This window comes from Sinocyclocheilus anshuiensis, unplaced genomic scaffold, assembly GCF_001515605.1.
Source record: "Sinocyclocheilus anshuiensis isolate Anshui unplaced genomic scaffold, SAMN03320099.WGS_v1.1 scaffold1341, whole genome shotgun sequence".
NCBI lineage: Eukaryota > Metazoa > Chordata > Actinopteri > Cypriniformes > Cyprinidae > Sinocyclocheilus > Sinocyclocheilus anshuiensis.
Window position 1 is genome coordinate 1,666,542 of NW_015553274.1, and position 21,464 is coordinate 1,688,005.

At 36.0% G+C, this 21,464-nt stretch overlaps 1 long non-coding RNA gene across 1 annotated transcript; it reads right to left on the minus strand.

Annotated features, from left to right (window-relative positions):
• Positions 1-1,322: 1,322 nt before the first annotated feature.
• Positions 1,323-2,622, minus strand: LOC107668244 (uncharacterized). Its single transcript, XR_001631874.1, has 4 exons — positions 2,560-2,622; positions 2,081-2,202; positions 1,758-1,931; positions 1,323-1,615 (listed from the first exon to the last, which is right to left on the minus strand). It is a non-coding gene; the product is annotated as an uncharacterized LOC107668244 (long non-coding RNA).
• Positions 2,623-21,464: the final 18,842 nt, after the last annotated feature.

Consider the following 21,464-nt stretch of genomic DNA (forward strand, 5'->3'; position numbering starts at 1 on the left):
TTTTAAAATGTAATTTATTCCTGTGAAAGCAAAGCTGGATTTTCAGCAGTCATTACTCAAGTCTTCAGTGTCACGTGATCCTTCAGAAATCATTCTAGTATGCTGATTTGGTGGTCAAGAAATGAAAACAGTTTTTGTTCGCCCTTTTTGTTAGAAACACATTGTTGCTAGCTACATTTTTTTAAAGTATAGCTTGATCTACTTTAAATGATCAGTACCTTGTAGTTTTATAAGCTACAGTTTCATAGTAGCTTCCTCTACAAGCTGTTATGCTGGAGCGGCATTGTGGCATACGTTAGGTCTGTAAAGCCTTCCTGCCCATGCGTTAGGGACGCAAAGGGTGCCAGGGGGTTAATTAAAACCACTAATCCACTGAGGAGGAAAAGGTAAGAGGCTCTTGGCATCATGGCTGACTTGTGCAAATGACGCTCCGCCTGCCATGTTCAAAGGCAAATTACATCCCTCTTGAAACTATGCAGGTGTCAAGCAACATTCCCGAGGCCCCTGCTGTCGCTTCAATTATCACAACCTAAGGTGCAGAGTAGTGCCCTCCCATTCTTGTCCCATCTGGATTGCCCAAGAGTAAGGCATTGTACTGATGAACTCTGCCAGCAGAAGGAGAAAGACAGGAGTACGTCAGAGAGACAGAAGAGGATTCATCGGAAAACACACAGATATGTGGGCACAAATGTGGGGAAAAAAACGTCCCTCCAAATGATCAGTCAACAGCTGTGGTTTACTGGCAACATTTAACTGTAACGCATAGTGTGTATGTTTTCATTAGAACACAACCCAGAGACTATTTGACAACACTATTGCTGACAGTTATAGTAGCATTTCAATAACTCATGTCATGGTAGAGCTATCGGCCTCAATACAGCGGCATCAATGTTTTTATTAAATAACCACAGACATATCTTAAAAATCTCCTCTTGGTTTTTAAAGCAAATACTTGCAAACAAGAATACTGTAGCAAAATAAATAAATAAATAAAATAAAATAAAAATGTTTTAACTAAACCACAGGAATATTGCAAATATTTTAAAACCTCCACTTGAGTTTATAATTAAAGCAAAATCATACAAATTTTGTTGTGAAATAAAATTAAAAATTAAATTAAATGAATAAATAAAATAAAACATAAAATGAAATATTTTCAATAAATAACCATTTAACCATTTCATTCAAAAATGTTAAATCTTAAAATCTCATTTTCGTTTTTAAAGCAAAATCATGCAAACTAGAATGCTGTGGTAAAATAAAATAATTAAATTAAAATTATATAATAATTTTAATATAAATATCGAGATACTGGATGGGATTTGAATATCAAAAGACATGAGGAGTTCATTATGAGAGACGCCATCTCAAGGTCAGGGGTCAAGGATGTATTTGTACACAACTCATCTGGTTTTTCCTCATGCTTAGAGATTTGTACTGCCATTCTAACTTCAAATGAAGTAACACACGCAGATATGTGTTGAGGAGAGTCTCTCGTGGGTTTGTGCTGGATAAACATAAATATTGTGTTGTGGAGTGGAGGGGCATGACCTTAGGGTTAAGCAGAAACCTTGTGAAGGGATGGCAGTAGGTCAAGATATACTTCACGAGTCTCCTTAAAATGAGAATGTCAAATGAGTGATACAGTCTCATTCAAAAAGAAGAGAAAGCAGAGTAGAGTGAAGCACAGAGAGGGAGAGATTTGCAGCTATTCATTTATCTGACATGGTTCGTGATCTTATAAGAGATCTTTGCACCTTCTGTTTTTGCCCCCCGGGCAGCGATTGAAGTGCGGAGGGGGAATTGCTGTATGTGTCTGAATCAATACTCTTTGACATATCACGATTCAACATCAAGAGTCAATCTCTGGTTGGATGGGTTGAAGTACAGACTCAATATGAGGAATCCACAGCAAGATAGCAATATTGTTCCTATTATTTAGGGAATAATCAATACATGATATGCACTTGATTTCTCTGATTCTTTACATTACACAATAGCTGTTGAGGGTATTGATCAAAATGCAAGTGAAATTATATATATATAAAAAAAGTGTATACTGTATGTCTGGGGAAAAAACCTGGAAGAAACAGAGCTGATCAAAGCTCTGCCAGACCACTGGATGCCCTTCATTTGTCCCACTGTAGTTGACCAGCTAAAAGGATAGATGCTTTGAAAGGGGAACAAACAGGATCTCTATCTCTAACAACACAGAGATGACACAATAAGATGGGAGAACATGGCTTTTTCGTAATTAATTTGTTTGACAAAGTCTAATAACCACTAATATGTGCTCTGCGCTTTACTCTCAATAACAAAATAAACAACAACATGACAGCAGTGAGAAAACAGCAGTTAAGAAAGTATCTGAACATAGTCATGTGGATACGTTTGCATGAGCTCTGCAGTTCGGCACTCCAGTCAAGTAAAGTCACGTCATGTTTATTTATATAGCATTTTATACAATAAATTGTTTTAAACCAAACAGCTTTACAGTATTAAACATGAAAAAACAGTGTCAGTGATGTTTCCGATTAGAATTACACTTCAATTTCTGACCTTGATGGACTCAACAGAGGAAATGAACCAGAGAAGATTTCCATGTCAAAGAGGACAGAGTCCCAGAGCATACCTACTTATTAAGTTATCGCCACGGACCAAAGGTTGTTCAAAGGTGTTTACCAGCCGGAGCGAATTTTTCCGGAAAGTTTGCTTTGGCAAGCTGTTTCTAAGGCCTGAAACAAACTCAAAGAAATGTAATTTTGGCTTGATTTCGTTCAAAATGACATCACACCATTTCATTATTTGATTCCGCTTGAAGTGAAATCGGGGCCTTAAGAAAGACAGAGATTGATTAAGGTGTTTTTTGACAGACAGTACTTATTTTCACAAAAAGTATTTATTAAATATACACACACACACACACACACTTTCAATTCTACTATTTATCATCTCTAGTATTAGGTGGTAAAATATATACTTTTAATTTTTTCAATAGCAGCCTATCTGTGAGGGAGAAAAAAGAAAACAAACACTTGATTTTATAAAGTACCTCAGAGGAGGCACTTCATGTTCTCATTTCCATGAGAATAGGATGTCTACTTTGTCTCTTCTGTGTTATCAGAGGCTTACAAAGCCTGAAGATTAAATGTGCCTGTTTTTCAATTTTAGATAGTGCTTGATGTACACGTCTCATAGTATTAATTTAGACAATTAGAGCTACATGAAACTTTGAAAGCTCCTCAAAATAGACAAATCATTAGATCTCTCAACAACATGCACTCAAAGATGCAATCATTCTTTTTGTTTGGATTCTTTTTTTATAAGATCAAACAGTGTCAATTGCTGTTACTCATGAGCTCATGTGCAAATTTCTGGACCTAAAAGTTCAAACAAATAACTACAGCTGACAACTGAACACTTTAATTTAGAACAATTAATTAAAAAAAGAAAGAAAGAACAATATGAATTTAATCAAGACCTGCATGTACTGTAAATTCCACACAATGACCAAATCATCCATTTGATGCATGTGTATATAGATTAAAAATGGCACATTAGATGCAAGAATGTGTCCCTGCATCTACCTCTGAAACACTATAAAACTGAAAAGACATTAAAAGCACCATTTTGGTTCCTTAGACCGCCACAGTAGCAGAACCCTCTGGAGAACCTCCAGGCACCCTCTCAAACAGGACAATCCTCTGAGGAACTGCATTACTGCCAGACCTCTAAATTGTGTTAATGGTTCCTTCAGTAACCTCATTAAAGGAAAGACTCTGAGGCACTTGAAATATGTAATGAAGTTCCTCAAGTTCACAATATGTTATGTAAGTTTTTAAAATATTTTTGAAAGAAGTATCTAATCCTCACCAAGGCTGCATCAATTAGCCTAGATTAAAAAAAAAATAACTTAAAATAGCCATTTTCTATTTTAAGATATTTCAAAATGTATTTTATTCCTGTTATGGCAAAGCTCAATTTTCGGCACCCGTTACTCCAGTCTTCAGCATGATCCTTCAGAAATTTTTCTAATAAGCTGATTGATATTCTTGTGGAAACTGTGATACTGGGATTTTTAGAAAGTTCAAAAGAACAGTACTTATTTGAAATACATTTTTTTTAAAATGTTATATTGTGACTTTTGATCAACTTAATGCGTCCTTACTGAATTAAAGCAATAATAATAATTATTATAATTAAAAAAACGGACTTGCCCCACACTTATATATAGATACACACATAGCCAATCTACCTATACAAATAGGTATATTGTATTATTTGCAACGTATTAGATTAATGAATCAGTCATATCATGTAGAAAAAAGAAATAACCCAAATCTAGCTATTTTACCGGTCATATTTTGCATTACTTATAGATAGCCCACAACAGCTACATCATTTCTCCTTGCATTCAAGACACTCCTTAAATTCAGCAGAAATGTCACCACAGAGATGTCACTGAATTCAAGGGTACTGTAAAAGACAAACACTATTTTTTAGATTAATATTTCAGTATGTTATTCATATAATGAATACACTCTGGAAGTGTAGATCAAATGAGACTTGTTGATGCCACACAGTTGTGCAGACAAAAGACACTGTAATTCAAAAGTGTTTCATGTACTGCTGGGAGATCAAAGGCTTGAAGGCAATGGATTTAAAGTAACAGAGCTCCTGCCCACTCACAGAGCAGTCTGAGCTGCTGTGGAATCCATTAGCACATTACACTGTGATCTGGAGAAGACGACCAGAAAAACCCATCTCACCAACTCCCATCTTTTCTACCTTAATGCAACAATAATAAAGAATTCTGCTCAGGCCAAGCCAATTTGAAGAGAGGGAATGGAGGAGAATACGGAGAACAAGAGATCATTTTCCCTTGTAATGTGCCGACTACATGTTTTAAGGCTTATACTAGATGCTTGATAGAAGGGAGGAAAAAACTGACCTATTCTGAGATGATAGTGGAGTTTAGATGAAGGTCAGTCTCTAAATCATTTATCGGCAATTACTAAGCAATAGATATTTTCTCTCCCATGCCTCAGCATACCACAAAAGGTTGTATTTCGTATCTAATGAGAAGTAAAAAAAAAAAAAGATAACCCTAATATCCAAAAGCTCTGTTTAAGCAGGCAGTGTCTACATTCATGCAATACAGCATGCAGAGAACCAAGATGAAAGGTCGTCCCTGATTAATAATGACCCCTTTTCTGAGCTATTAGGCATTGGTGAATGATGACATCAGGGCAGGTAGGTGTTTCATCTCCCAGTAGAGACTATGCTTAACTCCTTCCCCTGTATAAATGAGTGGCCCTCCCTTTCCGTACCTGAAGATGAATGTGCCTTAGCCTACGTTCAGAATTAATAACAAGCTGCAAAGCACCGCAAAGCCCCATTGTGCATGATGAAGACTTCAAAATGACTTTTAAATGAATGCCTTATCCATCAATGACGTGAGATCTCCCTAATACAGGGCGTTTTTTTTGGTGTCTTTCTCGTTCGCTTGTTTTTCACGGTTGGTTTGTGGTCTTATTTGCTCCAAATTTGCAGCAGAGTGCTTAGCATGGCTATGAGGAAGGTTTATGCGCATGAAGCACCAAAGTAGGGTAATGAAATGGTGGAGAATGTTCCACTCCAATGGGTGCTGTATACTTGAATTCAAATATTTCATGCCTGAATGATACCTTATAATACCCAATGTTCAAATAAGCACAGTATGAGAAAAGTCAGCGAAGACTTTTTGCTATACATTTATAGATATATTTTTAAATATTTATTGTCATATTTTATTAATATGATTTTATTTTATGATATTGGTACTGTACAAAGTATTATTGTGTTGTACTGTTTTGTTATTGTATATTAATTCATAATAATAGTAACTGAACAGTCAGCTACTGTACACTGTGAAAAAAAGTGTAAGGTAACACTTCAGTATAGGGACCAATTCTCTCTATTAACTAGTGGTTTAGTAGCATGCATATTATTAACATATTGGCTGATTATTAGCACTTATAAAGCACATATTCTGCATGACCATATTTTACATCCCTAATCCTACTCAATACCTAAACTTAACAACTACTTTACTATTAATAAGCAGCAAATTAGGAGTTTATTGAGGCAAAAGTCATAGTTAATAGTTAGTTAATAGTGAGAACTTTACCTTAAAATAAAGTGTGACCAAATTTAATTCTTACAGAAAAAACTGCAAACAGTTTTTCTTAAAGATTATTTCTTTGTGGCCAAAAATTGTTTGTTGCACAAAGCACAGAAGCAGCACAGCTGCATTTTATCCCCTTCCATCGTTTGTAAGTTACTGAGGCTGGAAGCAGGAGAGTCTTTTGCAAGAGGAGCGGAGGGATTAATTAAAAATTATTTGTGGTCGAAGTCAAATTTCAAGTATCTTAGCTCTGGCAGCATATAGGACATTGGGGATGTTGTAGCCAAACTGAAGATGGTGCTGATGTACTGAATCAATGCACTGTGATGCAGAAAGGTAAAGGGGGTACGAAGGTACATCTTTTTTTATCATTAATGGGAGCTTGTTTGAAGGAGATCCTTTAAAGGGACAGTTCACCCAAAAAAAAAAATTGCTGTTAATATACTCACCCTCAGGCCATCCAAGATGTAGGTGACTTTTTTTTTTTCAGTAGAACAGTACAGAAGATTTTTAAGTGAAACCTTGGCAATTCATACAATGCACGTCTATATAGCTGCTGGTATTTGAGCGTCAAAAAAACAAATATAGACAAGACCAAATCAATACATGTGGCTCCTGACGAAACACTGAGGTCTTATGAAGCAAAACAATCGGGCGCATACTCACACGTAAGCTGCAGTTTGTTTACAACAGAGGGAGAGCGAAGACTAACATTAGCACCAAGCTACATAAAACAGTTTCTGAGATTTATATACATTTTTACTAAAAAATCACTTTAAACCACCATTGAGTGTTTGAAACATGCTATTTATAGCCTTTTTTTAAGCAGCTAATGGCTGCACCTGCTTAGCATTTCTCATGTAAAAATCTTTATTGTTATGAAAATACCCCAAATCTCATGAAAATCACACACAGATTATATACTGTTGTGATCATGTGTTTTATTAGTTTCAACTTTCATGTGTAGAAACGTTTCTCTGGGTTTGATGAGTACAGAACAGTACCCGGAAGTGTAATGGAATTTCATCAACGGAAAAGACAGGGTGGGTTATGAATGCGTAATATGAGTGACATACAAGCAGCGAACGAACTTCCTCTGAGTCATAACAGCGATCGTGGAAGAGAAAACAGTGCTGGAAGCAGCTAATGATCATTAGATTGCATAAATCATTGGAAAATGAATAGACTAGTGCGCAAACTGAGAGAGATGACCAAGAACACAGGTTAGCTGATGCTGTTTGTTTAAAATGGAGGACGCATGTGAGAACTGAGGGAGATGGAGAAAGCAGCGGCACAACCACAAGCCTCAGTGAGGTCGAGGACTCTTGAGATGCGGTAGTGTGTTCATGTTCTAAGTGTGTCATTCGATGACAACAGAGGTAGAATCGAACTGGATCAGATGTCGGAAATCTGTGAAAAGTCAATATTCCCGAATGGGATCGCGCTAATTGGTTCCAGCATTCAGGATATGCACAGGTAAAGAACCAATCTGACGAACAATAAAACCCACTCACCGAGGCCTGTGGTTGTGCTTCTGCTTTTTCCATCTCTCTCAGTTCTCACACGCATCCTCCATCATAAACAAAGTGTCACCTGTGTTCTTGTAATAATGTTGCAAATAATGTTCATTTTCTTACACAGACTGACTGTTTTGCTTCATAAGACCTCAGTGTAGCGTCAGGAGCCCCAGGTTTTGATTTGGTCTTGTCTGTATTTGTTTTTTTGTTGCTCAAAAAGTTATATACAGCTAAAAAGCTATAGGCAGCTATAGACATGCATTGTATGAATTGCCAAGTAGAACAGTTTCACCTAAACATCTTTACTGTTCTACTGAAAAAAGTGACCTACATATTGGTTGGCTTGAGGGTGAGTAAATTAACAGCAACTGAACTATTAATTTAAGCTAAACCAGAGGCATATACTGCATGTTTATAATCGAGATCAGTTTTTCCATACTTAAGTGTTTTGTGTGAAACTGAGTTATAATGAGGCACTTACAATAAATCCTTCAAAAATGGGACCCAATCACTTCCATTGTATGTCAATTGTATGTGCTTTACTGAAGCCTCCATTTTTTTAAAGCCACTTTTGCCTCTCTATCACCATCTTTGTTTGAAACATAAAAAATTGCAAGTTACTTGGAGTCATTTTTTATGTGGGTTGTGCTCCGGCAATGCTCCACTGTGCGGATGAATCTGTGATCACATCAGAGCAGAATCGTATTGAACATCCAACTGCATAAGTAAGGAACATATCTGCTGCTTTTGTTGACCAAATGAAAACGTCAGTGTTTTAAAATAAATCAAGTTACTGAAGTTGAGATCTAACGATTACTCAGTCAGTTCAGATCACACGGATCACAGAAGAACTGCTCTCTTTCATAGCTAGCAGAAAATAAGTGCAATTTACGACAAAATGAGAAAAAACAACAAAGGAAACTCGATACCCATCTAAATCAAGCAAACATGCTCTAATGATAGCTAGCTACATACTGAGCCACTGAAAAGTCTTACTTGTTCAGCCTCAGTCTTTTATCCCTTCAGCTCTCTGAGTTGTCGCCATTTCTCAAAAGCTGTGCCGATATTTACTCTTGTTTTAGCACAGTCTATGTCGCTTTCTCTTTTTGACTACAGGCTCTCCGCAGTTCCAGGTTTCTTGGTTTTGACAACAGGTGATTCCTCAGATGTCATTGTCAACAATTATTGTCGTTTAGAACTTTACCGATTAAAAGCAGCCATGTAGATGACAATTTTAAATTCTAAACTGTTGTAAGCACAAGCTACAAACTCTACACCCACATGCAGCATCTAGTAATCAGGTCTTCTTTTTGTTTATGGACATGACACTGATATTTCCTGCTAAATCGGACCTGACAGCTCAAATTAGAAATCATTATAACCTTACCACTGCAACTCGGGGTAAGGTAAGGAGACAGATTTGAACTCTGAAGTCTTATGTACTTGCACAATAATTGATTTTTGTTCATTTTTAACCAAATAAAGTTACATACTGCAGCTCTAAGGAACCAAGGGAGTCAAAATTATTTTTTGTGCTAACACTGACACAAATGCTGCTGCTTGAACTACTGAACTGAAATTAGGAATATTTCTTTACCCTCAATGGTACTGCTAAGTTCTTATGCTGAAAGTGTGAAGCATATCTACACTCAGATGCCTGTAATAATGACAGCAGTTTCAAAAATGATTAAATTAATATGGTTTCTGCACAGGATTGACAAAATATTCAACTCTCAAGGAAAAATCTTTACTTACACATTGTGGAAGTAGAAAATATCTTACTTTGTCACTCAAGTCCTACACAAAGAAAACTGCTTGAATTGGACAGGCACTTTAATTGCAAAATAAACTGTGTATTTATGGCACTTCAGCTGAAGGGTCTCAAATTCGAAACCCAAAGACACCTTGAATTCTCAAACCATGAAAAACTGTTTAAGTAACATCGCAAATAACATACCAAATGATGGCATGTCACCTTTGTAAAACTCCTTGTCATCAAACATCAACAGCAGGTGGAACAATCTCAATTGGCCCTCAGTAAATTCAGACAAGGCTCTGACTGATTTGAGCTTTAGTATTGGGGTGTTACTGTGTCCTGGCTTCTCAAGGCAGGTCACTCACATCCATCTGTCTGAATGATGGTTAAGGGCTCTGTTCCTGCCACCAGCCCTTCATTTTCTCGTCTCCTCTCAACCTCTAAAACTCACAGTGGAGGGGAACAGCAGACACTTCATTTGAGCTGACATTTAAGGTCCCAAATTTAGCAGCTGAGCTTCGGTTTTCTCCTACATGCGGTGTGAAGCAGCACAACCTGAGCTTTGTGCCTGAAGTACCTGTCAGGTTGAATCAATGGACTTCAATTGATTCGTTTGAAATTTGTGGTCACCATGAGCAGAAGGTGAGAATGAAAGTTGTTTTTGTGCCTCTCCAGGACAGGCTACAGGTTTTTGAGTTAGCTGGAAACAAGCCAAAGCCTGTTGCCTGCAACATGATCCGCAGATACAATGAGTAAAACAAATGTGTTCTGAAGGTAAGGGGCCGGTTGTAACATGGGTAGTAACATGGGATGAGTCGAAACAACATCAGTTTAACCACTTAAAAGTTACATATAAAAAATAAAAAAATAATAATAAATATAACATGACAATATATATATATATATCCTCCAGAGGTGACAGTAGAAGTTGCAAGTAACAGAACTAACAAAAATTATTTTAGGTATAAATAATAAAAAAATTTGTTCTGGACTATAATTTGTTTTACAATCAGGTTTATGCATGTTAAATGACAGAACTGGTAGAATTTGAAACAGTAAGTTTTCTTGTTTAATTTGATATATTTACTCAAAGTTTAACAAAAAAATTGAAATACAATGGCAAGTTGAATTGTTACTTTCCGCATTTACGACTACTAGACCAGCAACTACTAAATTAAAATGAAACAGGGTAGGCTATAGGCCAACATTTGACACAAAAGTGACTGTTTAAAAAAAAAAATGTATTAATAGTTTATATATTTTTGTAATTTCTCAAAAGTTCATATATTTTATTTTTTTTTTTCCTCAAATTGTTTTGTTTTATAATAATACATTTTGTTTTACCATTTTGAATGTAAATACAATTAAAAGTGGGTGGAGCTGGAGGAAGGTGTTGATATAAAAGTAAGTTTAATTAACAAAATAATTGCATGTACAAAATATAAACTGATGAAATATAAACTCATCCTGTAATGGGGTCGATTGTAACTCATTGTATTTGACATTAATTTACACAGCTTAGGGATAAATTGTAGATTTGAAATTGTAGGTAAATTCTCTCCTTAGCATAAATGTGGGGACATTATATCAAAGTTTAAAGACATATAAGCCAAAAATGAAAATGATGTTATCATTGACTCACCCCCATGTCATTCCAGATCTGTATGACTTACTTGTGTCTGAAAACACAAAAGAAGATATTTTGAAAATTGTTGGTAATAAAACAATTTTGGTGCCCATTGACTTTTTTATGGAAAAAAAAAAACACTGAGGCATTTTTTTAAATATCTTCTGTTGTGTTCCACAGCAGAAACAAAGTCATACAGGTTTGAAACAAAGTGAGAGTGAGAGACTTTTCATTTTTGTGTGAACTATAACTTTAAGATGAACAAAAATGCTAAATGTTAAAAATTGTTCTAACCAAACAACCTCCATTACTCAAAGTATTGGGGATGAAAATGTGGGTACATTAAATTAAGTAGTATGTCCTGAAATGGTCTTTGAGCTGTTGCGGTCTCATTTAGGGAAATTATCCCTTGTATTAGATGAATTTCCATCCAGACATATTGTGCTTTCATGGCTTGATGATAAATTCCCTCATAAAAACACTTCTCCCTTTAGCATGGAATACAAGCTGATGGAGTTAATGAACTGTATGTCCTTTATTTCTTTCATTTGCATTATTCACTGAGGGTGTAATATCAAATAAACGAGTGCTCCACTCATTTAATAATCTCAACAGGTGGTTGTTGTTGTTTCCAGAATGCACTGTGATCCCATTTATGAACCTTTCTGTTTGCATTTCATATAAACTACAGCCTGCATATTGCAACTGATAGCTTGATTATTTGTTTAGGATTTAGTCGGTCAGAAAAAGCAACTGAATTCGCTTCTTTCTTTTTGGCCTTACGGAAATAGATGCAGTGTACATCCCTCAGCACTCTGTAGATGTGCGTTATGGTCATAGTCTTAATCTCCTTGTGTTTGCTGCTTCTCAGAACGGATTAAAGGAACGGATCAATACAGAGCTGTTAACAGACTGAGAGGAGAAGAGAAAAACAGCATTAACAGCTTAGCAGCAAATATGCAGGACCACCATGACAACTGGATCTGGAAGAAAGAAATGACCATCTTACTCTGAAACATGCACATTTCAGTCAGTCTTCCATTTGCTATGATTATGCTCTGATCATTTATTTGGGACTATTAAGTGAGGCTATTTATATTTTCTCTAAATGCTACACTGGATTGTTTAATGATCACCAAAATGAATTTGTTTCATTATTTCTGTCATTCTTACCATTTGCTTTTAGGTAACAGAAGACAGAAGATCATCTTCTGAAAAGGCCACCAATTTATTCATATTGGTTTCTTCTGTATTGTATATCTTAATATGTTTTTGGAGGAACAAATAGCTTTTTTTTTGTAATGACAGCCATTCTGTTTTATCTCTGTGGACACAGAGTTTGAATATCTAACTATTTAAAAAAAAAATTCACTCTGTTTTTATTCCCAGCGCAAAGTCAATATACTGTAATTTGCAGCTTTACTGGGGTTGTCTGTGCAAAGCAAATAAGCAGGACCCTTCCTGGGTGAAAAAGAGAGGCTTCCCGCTTCTTATTGTACTTCTGTCATGACTTACCAGAAAAACCAGCCTCTGCACTCATTTAATTGAGCAATTTAAAGAAAATATTGTGCTTTTAATGTCTCTACCAGGACCTATTCACATACCCTGTTGCTAAAAACAGGTAAACGGCAAGGCTATTTTGAACCTTTGCATTTATGGATTTCAAGCTGTCTGAAATATAATGACAAGAGGGAAGGAAGTGATTAAGGAATGTGTGGAATTCCATTCCAAGTGAATGGAATGAGTGAATCTTTAGGGAAAGCACTCAGATATGAAAGCTAAGGGTCATTCTCCATTTGCGGTTTAGTAAAATCTCTAGCAGTCACATCCATTAGTGATGAAGAGAAACTGCATCTGACTCCATAGAAACTAGGTGGAAACTAGTTCTCATGAGTCTAGGTCCACAAAAACCTTCAACACTGCCTATGGCCACTACATCAAGATGGATTCTATTAAAAGTTGATACTTTCATTCATATCATATAAAATATTCCAGGTACAAGTTAAGATCAATTGATAGAATTAATGGCATAGCAAAATAATAATAATAAATAAATAAATAAATATATAAATCATCCCAATAGCAAAAAAATAAATCATCCCTTGTTTTCTTTTTTTAAAGAAAAAAAGAGAAATCTAAGACCCAATGATAGTATTTAACATTTAAAAGCAAAAAAGAAGCAGCAGCTTACAATTTTATAAAAGCACTTACATTAATTCTTCTGTTGTGTATTTAAACTTGTGTATCATTTCAACTGTAAAATTGTTCTCTTCATTTTTATAGGCATTTTAAGGATTTACGTGTTATATTTTCATTGTAACAAAGTTGCAAAATTAGATATAACTTTACACAGAAAAAGTTAGTAAGTTATTTTTCTTTCTTCCCACTAAAATCATGTTTACCAAAGACTTCAGATATACCAAGAAGGTGCACTCATAGTACTTTGAATAGGAGAAAGACGAGATATGGTGGAATAAGTCCCACCTTCTAAATAATTGGTAAATAAAGTCAACGTGTCATCGCAGCTGCCTTTGGAAGATCCGGTTGCCATAGAAAACAGTCAGTGTCCTAAGACTGAATATGTGCATTCGCTGGACCAACCTGAAATATAACACCCATTTTTTTTTTATGCTATTTGAGCATAAGAAGCACTATGGGACTGTTAATGTCAGATTTTGTTGCTTGCTGATTTGAAAAATGTTTATTAATTTTGAGTGTTGCATTTTTTTTTTTTTAGATTTCAGGATTCAGGAGTAGAATTTACTGACTTGCCTTCAAAGGGACTTTGATGTTAACACAGTCTTGTGAATATACCATTTAATGACATTTACGGATTGGACCTTCACTGTAGGTGTTTCAGTGTACCCTGTTTTTTTTCTTCTTCTTCTTCTTCTTTGTTGTTTTTAAAGGAAAGTAGGGACAAGTTAAAGTTCATTCTGGTAATCAACATTATGTCACAAGTGTTGTCAACTACACTTAACTAGTAGACAACCTAGAAGATTCCTTTGAAATTCGGGCAGAATTGTGCGTCTACTGTTGGGAAGAGTTTGGAGAGCAGGTGTCTGACAAGTATGCTTCACCATCATTTCACATCAGCAAATGTGAAATGACATAAGCTGGGTTGCAAAAAGTCTCAGGAAACAGATTACCCAGTGTGTTTTTTTTTCTTTTCTTTTTTTAAGAAACGGAGCTGAGAAAGCTATGTGCAAACATTATTCTTGGACAGCTGTAATGAGCCAACAACCAAACTCATCAATGCTGGATGAATCCATGGGGCAGAAATCTATAACTCCCAGCTACTGCGAGTTATTTGAATCCCAGAGAGAAGAGTGTGTAATATGGAGGAAATGACTATTGATTCGGTTGGGCTAGTGTGCATACCACTCCCTTCTGCAACACACAATCATTTATAGTGATGTTTTAGATGTATAAAAATACGAGACATTGTCCCCTCTTGTATTTTCATCTTTAAAGGCATAGTCAGACCTCAGGCTATTCTATCAATGTCTGGCCCATTAAATTCGCCTTGAATCGACTGAAAAAAACTACATTATATGACCCTAAAACTTGTGAGTACTGTGACTCTTTGGCCTGTGGGTTAGCAGTCACCCAGAAAGTTTGAGTCGGTTGCTCTGAAAACGCAAAAGACAGACTCTAAGCTATTTTGACGTAAAACGTGTCTCATTAGAAGGCACATTGCGAGAGCAACCGTCTGAAGGAAAATAAATATGACAACTTCATCACTCCCATATTTATAAGTATCTTGATATGAATGGACTTGCAACATCAAACTCAAGTCTTTGAATTTTTTTAAAGAATCTCTTAACATTCAGAGGTCAGATGCATGAGGTAAAATAAAGAAATTAAAAAAGAGATTGTCAGTCTTACTGTATGTCAGGAATGATCATCAACAGCTTGCAAGTGTTTGCTACCTTTGTGTGAAAGCCCCTTTCACACTGCGCGTTGATTCCGGAAAATTGCCGGAGTGCCTTATGTGTGAACGCAAACACGTCCCGGGATTGTTCCACATTACACGTCACATCGTAATGTCACATGTCTTTACGGGATGTGTGTGAACGCACACAGATTCTGGAAAATCACTGGCAGTGTGAATTAACCAAAAATCAAATGATCCCGGGACAAATCACGGGACAAATTATCCGTGTATTTTCCGGAATCTCTGTGTGAAAGAGGCTTTAGAAAGAAACCTTGATGATATCTTAACTCAAACAAGTCTCCAATAAAATACCTCCTATCTTACAACAACACAGACATCTTTACAGGAAACCCTGCTCACATTGTGCTATTAATCACAATAGATGTCATTTTTTCACATTGTGATATAACCAGTCAAATGGAACTGAATCTCAAAAGTAATTTCAAAGTTCAAAGGGTCTCAAACAGGTGCATAATCAAGAGAGTCAGCCAAGTGCAACTCAATAACTATAATGTTTTGACGTTTAATTTAACATTGCTGAAGCTGAAATCTTAGTTTTGACACGGAGTTTAATATCTTGTATTGGATAACTTAAGGACAAGAAAGCTAATAATATGCAGGTTCATGTTACCTGTCATTGCACATACAGTAGATTAAACACTCAAAAAAACAATAAATTCATATGAAGTTAACTATTATCTATCTGGATTTTTTTTTCCTTCAGTTGACTGCAGTTGGGAAAACTTCATATTTTGTAAGCTGCTTTAGATTTTATCAAGAGAAAATAATGTAAAGCATGCCTGAACTCACCTCCCTTTCTACGTCACTGGGACATTGGAGACGTAAAGTTTGTAAACTCCCAGATCATTGCTTCTGGCCTTGATTTCTTGTTTCTCTTCGGAAAAAAAAAAAAAAACATACAGACATACTCTTATTCAGCAGCACCAGAATATCAGAGTTCAGCTCAGCTTTACAAGAATGTGATTAAGGTCAGTCCAATAACAATTGTTCAAAAAGATAGAAAAAAAATTAAAGGGAAAAAACAACCCAAACACATAGCCTACATAAATCCACAACTCTCTTCCTGCATGCAATGAAGAAAAATAAATCGTAACTGCAAGTGGTGACCCAACACAGTGGCACAAATATACAAATACATATATATTGCAATAATAAGCCAATAATTTACAGTACAAAACACAATGTGGTCTGCACAAACCACGCATACCTTTGTTGCAAGTGAACATGCATTTAAAGTGTGTTAAGTTTTCTCTTGCACATAAATTGGTTAATGGTTTTCAAGGATGAGTAAGGCTAGTTTGGCTAAATTCTAAAAACTTGTTTATGAATTCACACCAACATACTGCAAAACACTGAGTTTGATTGGATGTACTGCTTTTGATGTCAACAACACACATTGGGAAGACATTTTTTTCTTCGTATTGATAAACTTTGATTTGCCAGACAGAAATAAATAAAGCTGAACATGACTGCCGGTCTAAGCAGGTGAAACCCCATGACACCTAGAGCATGTCTAGCACTGTCAAAGCTAAAATATTGACTTAAACCTTCATTTGTAATACTGAACTTCTCTCCATCCACAATATATTTTTTCATGTAATGTTACAAGGCTGACATATTCTTTATTAGTAAGCTTGCTTTTAATCAGTAGATTGAAGCTCTGATCATCACAAAACGAAGACTTAAAGAGTAAAGGTAATGGACTTCTGCAATTTCAATATCTTGGTAAAGCTCACTTTTTAAATAGGTTGATAAAACCAAAGAGACTTCATTTGTGTTTTGGCTTGATAAAGCTCAGTGGGTGTTAAATGGCATTCAAGTCTAATTCCTTTCATGAGTACTTAGAGTTAATGCGGCAGTCAAAGCATTAACTTTGAAAGAGACAGGCATTTAAAAGACCCATAATTATAATAAAACACTTTGTTCTACACATTCGCTCTTTGCATTATATACTTTTTTGTTCAATCAAAATGTGAACTTTAAGCTCACAGAGTTGGAAAGCTGGATGATTCAGTTCCGTCTAACTTCTTGCTCTGTAACTTGACAAGTATGGTGGTCTGCTCATTCTATAGCCCATTAATTTTTCTCTTTTACATTTTTGCTTGTGCTTTTCTGGATGTTGTCTGGCAAAATATACCTCAAGTCCAATTGTTCTGTAGAGTGGGGGAAATATGACGTCAGAACCCGGAAGTGTAATTCACCGCGGGTTCCTTCGAGAGTTTCCTATGGGGTTTTATAATGGGGATTTTCAATTTATGAGTAAATAAAATGTATAATTTGTTTCAATGTAATAATAAATAAAAAATAAAGCCGGTGGTAAACATAACTTGACGACACTTTTACGTTTTGTTCTACAGTGTAAACTGCACACACACTCACAGCCCAAATGTTCTTATCTAGTTACTTATTAAAAACATACGTTTTCAAAAATTAACATGAACTGCTTCAAAATTTGTGTTTTGGGTATGGATGCGTGTAATTTATGTTGTAGAACAAAACGTAAAAGTATCGTCAAGTTATGTTTACCACCGTCTTTATTTTACTCATTAATTGAAAAACCCCATAGGAAAATCTTGAAGGAACCCGTGGCGAATTACACTTCCGGATTCTGACGTCATAGTTCCCCCATTGTATTGTCACTGTAGATACAGAAACAATTTATACATAACTGATAACAATACTCCCTCTCTGCAATATGCTCTTTGTAATAATCATGCTCCTTTCATTTTAGATTGAGCTTATTATTAAAGCAACCGTTTCTACAGCTTATAATTTTTTTTTAATCTTGCTTCCAGATCTGCTCAGGTCTAACCTATTCTGATTCTAAATTCATATTTCTATTTGTATTTTACTGTAATGGAAAGGTCTTAACCATCCAGCCTTGTCTTTATGATAGATTGTCATTTCTGCAATTGCAAAACCAAATTGTTCACTGATTAACTTTACAGCTACTTTTTTTTTCTTTAGGAGTTTTCAATTTACTTTGCTATTAGACTGACAGGACAATTAGTATTAAAAACACGACTTTTGATTATTAATAAAGAAAACTAATACTTTTCTTGGTAATATTGGTAATGTTCATCAATTCTAATGACAGACATGTTGAGTAATTGAATACAGGGCCCTCCGCTAATATTGGCACCCATGGTAGATATGAGCAAAGGTTGCTGTGAAAATAAATCTGCATTGTTTATCCTTTTGATCTTTCATTTAAAAAATTCAACCCACCATTGTAAAACCATTGAAAGTGAGGGGGAAATCTCATTATGAAATACTGAGGGCACTGTATGCCTTGATGTGCCTAGATTATTAAGTACAATGATTAGCTGGTCTCTGATCAGAACAGGCTAATTTAACTATGCATAAAACGCAAAATCCATCATCACCATCAAGATTCCAGTCAGGGGATGTGAAATTAAGATGTGAAATTAACTGTAGCGTAAATTTTGAAGTATTTAACCATCTTGACCAATGGGGTTATTGCTATGGCAGATTAAAGGGACAAAATATGTGGAAGAATTAAAATCTGACATCTATTATAAAATGTATAAATGTACAATAGAATGACATAAGTCTACTGCATAACATTTAAGATAAAAATAGCTGAGAATTTCTGAACATTTGAAAATGACCAAGAGTTTACAGAAAGGTGAACTGCACAAAGAAGTCTGATGTTGTGTTATGAATAGCCTCCAGTATGAATGACTCTGTGTCAGTTGGTAGAGCATCATGGACAGTTGGAACTGCTGATGAAGAATATTTCCAAGCACCACGAGCTGTCCCCCAAAATGTACTGGGCCTTAAGTTTCACTTTTATTGCAAGAACAGTATGTACATGTATTTATTTCAGTGGACATAATGAAAAATGATAGATTCAAAAGCCATTATTTAAGCGCACCTGAGGTCCTTGGTCTCTAGTTAAAGGAGCAGGTCTGCATGAAGACAGTGGAAGCACAGGGCTCATTCCCATGTGGCGGCACTCAAATGCATCCAGCAGAAACCTGCCTTTGAACTGGCAATGCACATCACCTCATCCACAGAAACCAACCTCTAATCTGCCTCACCAGCACATCTGTTTCTGTTTTGAAGAAAAATTCTCGCCATGCCCGAAAGCACCTACCACTGCAGGTTCACCTGTAGGGTGACCCATGTCAAATTCCACCTCATACCACCTCTTCTGCTGGGAGCCTCTGCTGAGCAGGGGGCAGGGTAAGTGGCAAAGATGCTATGTACATGTATTTTTAGCCATGTCATGAATATGAATGATTTTAGGGAGCAAATGAGGAACAGGAGTTGGTAATAACACCCAGTAGTCTTATTAGAACTGTCATATTATTTACTCTGAGAGGCCTACTCTCTCTTCATTTCACACAAAATCAAAGTTGTAAAATAATTTATTTATTCTGCTAATGTATATATAGCACATTCTCCCAAATGCATGTGAATGAAGAGTGAATAATTGAACATTTTTCATACAAGCAGGTATCAGGATCAAAATCTAAACACAGCAGTATGAGGACAGACTAGGTTGCTGTTTATCAAAAGGGAAACAAATCGTTTATGAATTGTACATCACAGAAAAAAAAATAAATCTGAAAAATTCCAGGCTAAAACACACATCAGATTATCAGATCGCCACAAAAAGAAAAGTCTGTCATCATTTATTCACCCTCTTGTTGTTTCGAAAATATTTTGAAGAATGTTAAAGCTGTTTTGTGCGGTGGCCGAGAGAGCGCAATGCGCTGCAAATAAAAAAGAAAAAACACTTGCAAATACAAAAATGTTTAAGGGAATTGCAACAAGTGACAATCCTAGCTGGGACATGCTTATCAATGTCTGCTCTGAAAGGTGAGATTTTTGTTTATTTTAACATCCTGATCATCCTGATTTCTTAGCTTTTTTGGATATTAATAGCCTAAATAAGCTGACGAAATACACAATTAAAAAAGAAAGAAAGAAAGAAAAAAAGACATTTTTCAAAATATCTTCTTTTGTGTTCCACAAAATAAAGAAAGTCATACAGGTTTGGAACAACGTGAGTAAATGTTTCATTTTATCCCTTCAAATGTCATGAAAACAACTTGTCAAATGGCAAAAGTACATGTTTTTCTGCACCACAAGTCTACCAGTGGACCAAAACAGTTTGGTCACAGCTGGAAATTGGAGATATGCAGGAAAACACTTTCTGGTGTAACAGCCTCGAACCACTCTCACTTAAACCATGAGGTCTTTTTATCCTTCAACACATGCAAGTGTTTGCCAGCTTCAAATAAGGATTCTGGGTTGGAATAAGGTGTTTGTTGACTTTCAGTTCCTTGGTATGTTTCTTTTGATAAAATTATTTGTGGCTTATCTTTCAAATGTTTCATTTAGGGAATGAAATGGAAAAACAAAAACGTTTGTGGGAATATGAAGGAATGTTGTGAGGTTTTTGCACATATAAACAGGAGCTAAAGTGAATATCTACATGGATGGAGATTGTAATACACATTTTTTTAAGCATTTCAAGTTTTTCAATCATAATATCCCAGTCTGTTTTCTTTGCACACCACAGAGATACTGAGCAAATGAGGCACAATTTATGCCCAGCCAACTGTACTGCCCTTGACATACTGTACGTTTTCCTATAATCATTGCACTTGTTGCGTTTCTTGATGCAATAATTGATTTTCTATTGCCAAAATGGTCATAATGCACAGTACCACATTTTATTTTGTGTGTATGCACTGCAAATCTTTCACTTTCTGCTATTCCCTCTTGAGCTTTTCCATGCCCAAAGCTAACCATTTCATTCTGTCACAAGGTTATACAGTATGAATGTAAACAGCAGTCGTATTCAGGCCTAAGTTGGAGTTTGTCCATCTGTAATGGCCTCTACAATGTTAAATCATTGTGTCTTCTTCTAAAGTGTCCACAATAGTGTTTGTTGAGGCACAACTGGCCATAGCTGCAAGATTCTCTATCTGTCTGATAGCAGTTTACAGATGGACCCCATAGAATGTACCCCAAGGATATTCATTTGCAGCCCTAATGTTCTGTGGCAAAAGGACTGAAGTAATTTCAGCTGAAATAAATTGAATCTCGAGCTCATCGGAAGATTAAGTCAAGCCTGCAGGTACAACCGCCTTCCTCTTTCCAAGCAAAACGGACATTAGGAAAAGGCCTGAAATCTCAAATAATAACGTAAACAGTGGCAGAAGGGAAAAGTGAAATAAGACTCTGCCTCGCTCTGCAAGTCGAATGTGCTGTGGGAGACGTTGTGATTGATTTTGGTTTAAAGCATTTAGAGCAGCTGTTTGTTCTGAGCCTGTTTGTGAAGAGAAAAGCAAAGCGTGGACACATGCCACCACAAAAGGCAGCGGTCTATTAGATGCCATGCTTTCACCCAGGGCTTACTGGCTTCCACTGAATCAGAACAGTCAGGTTTTATAACACACTGT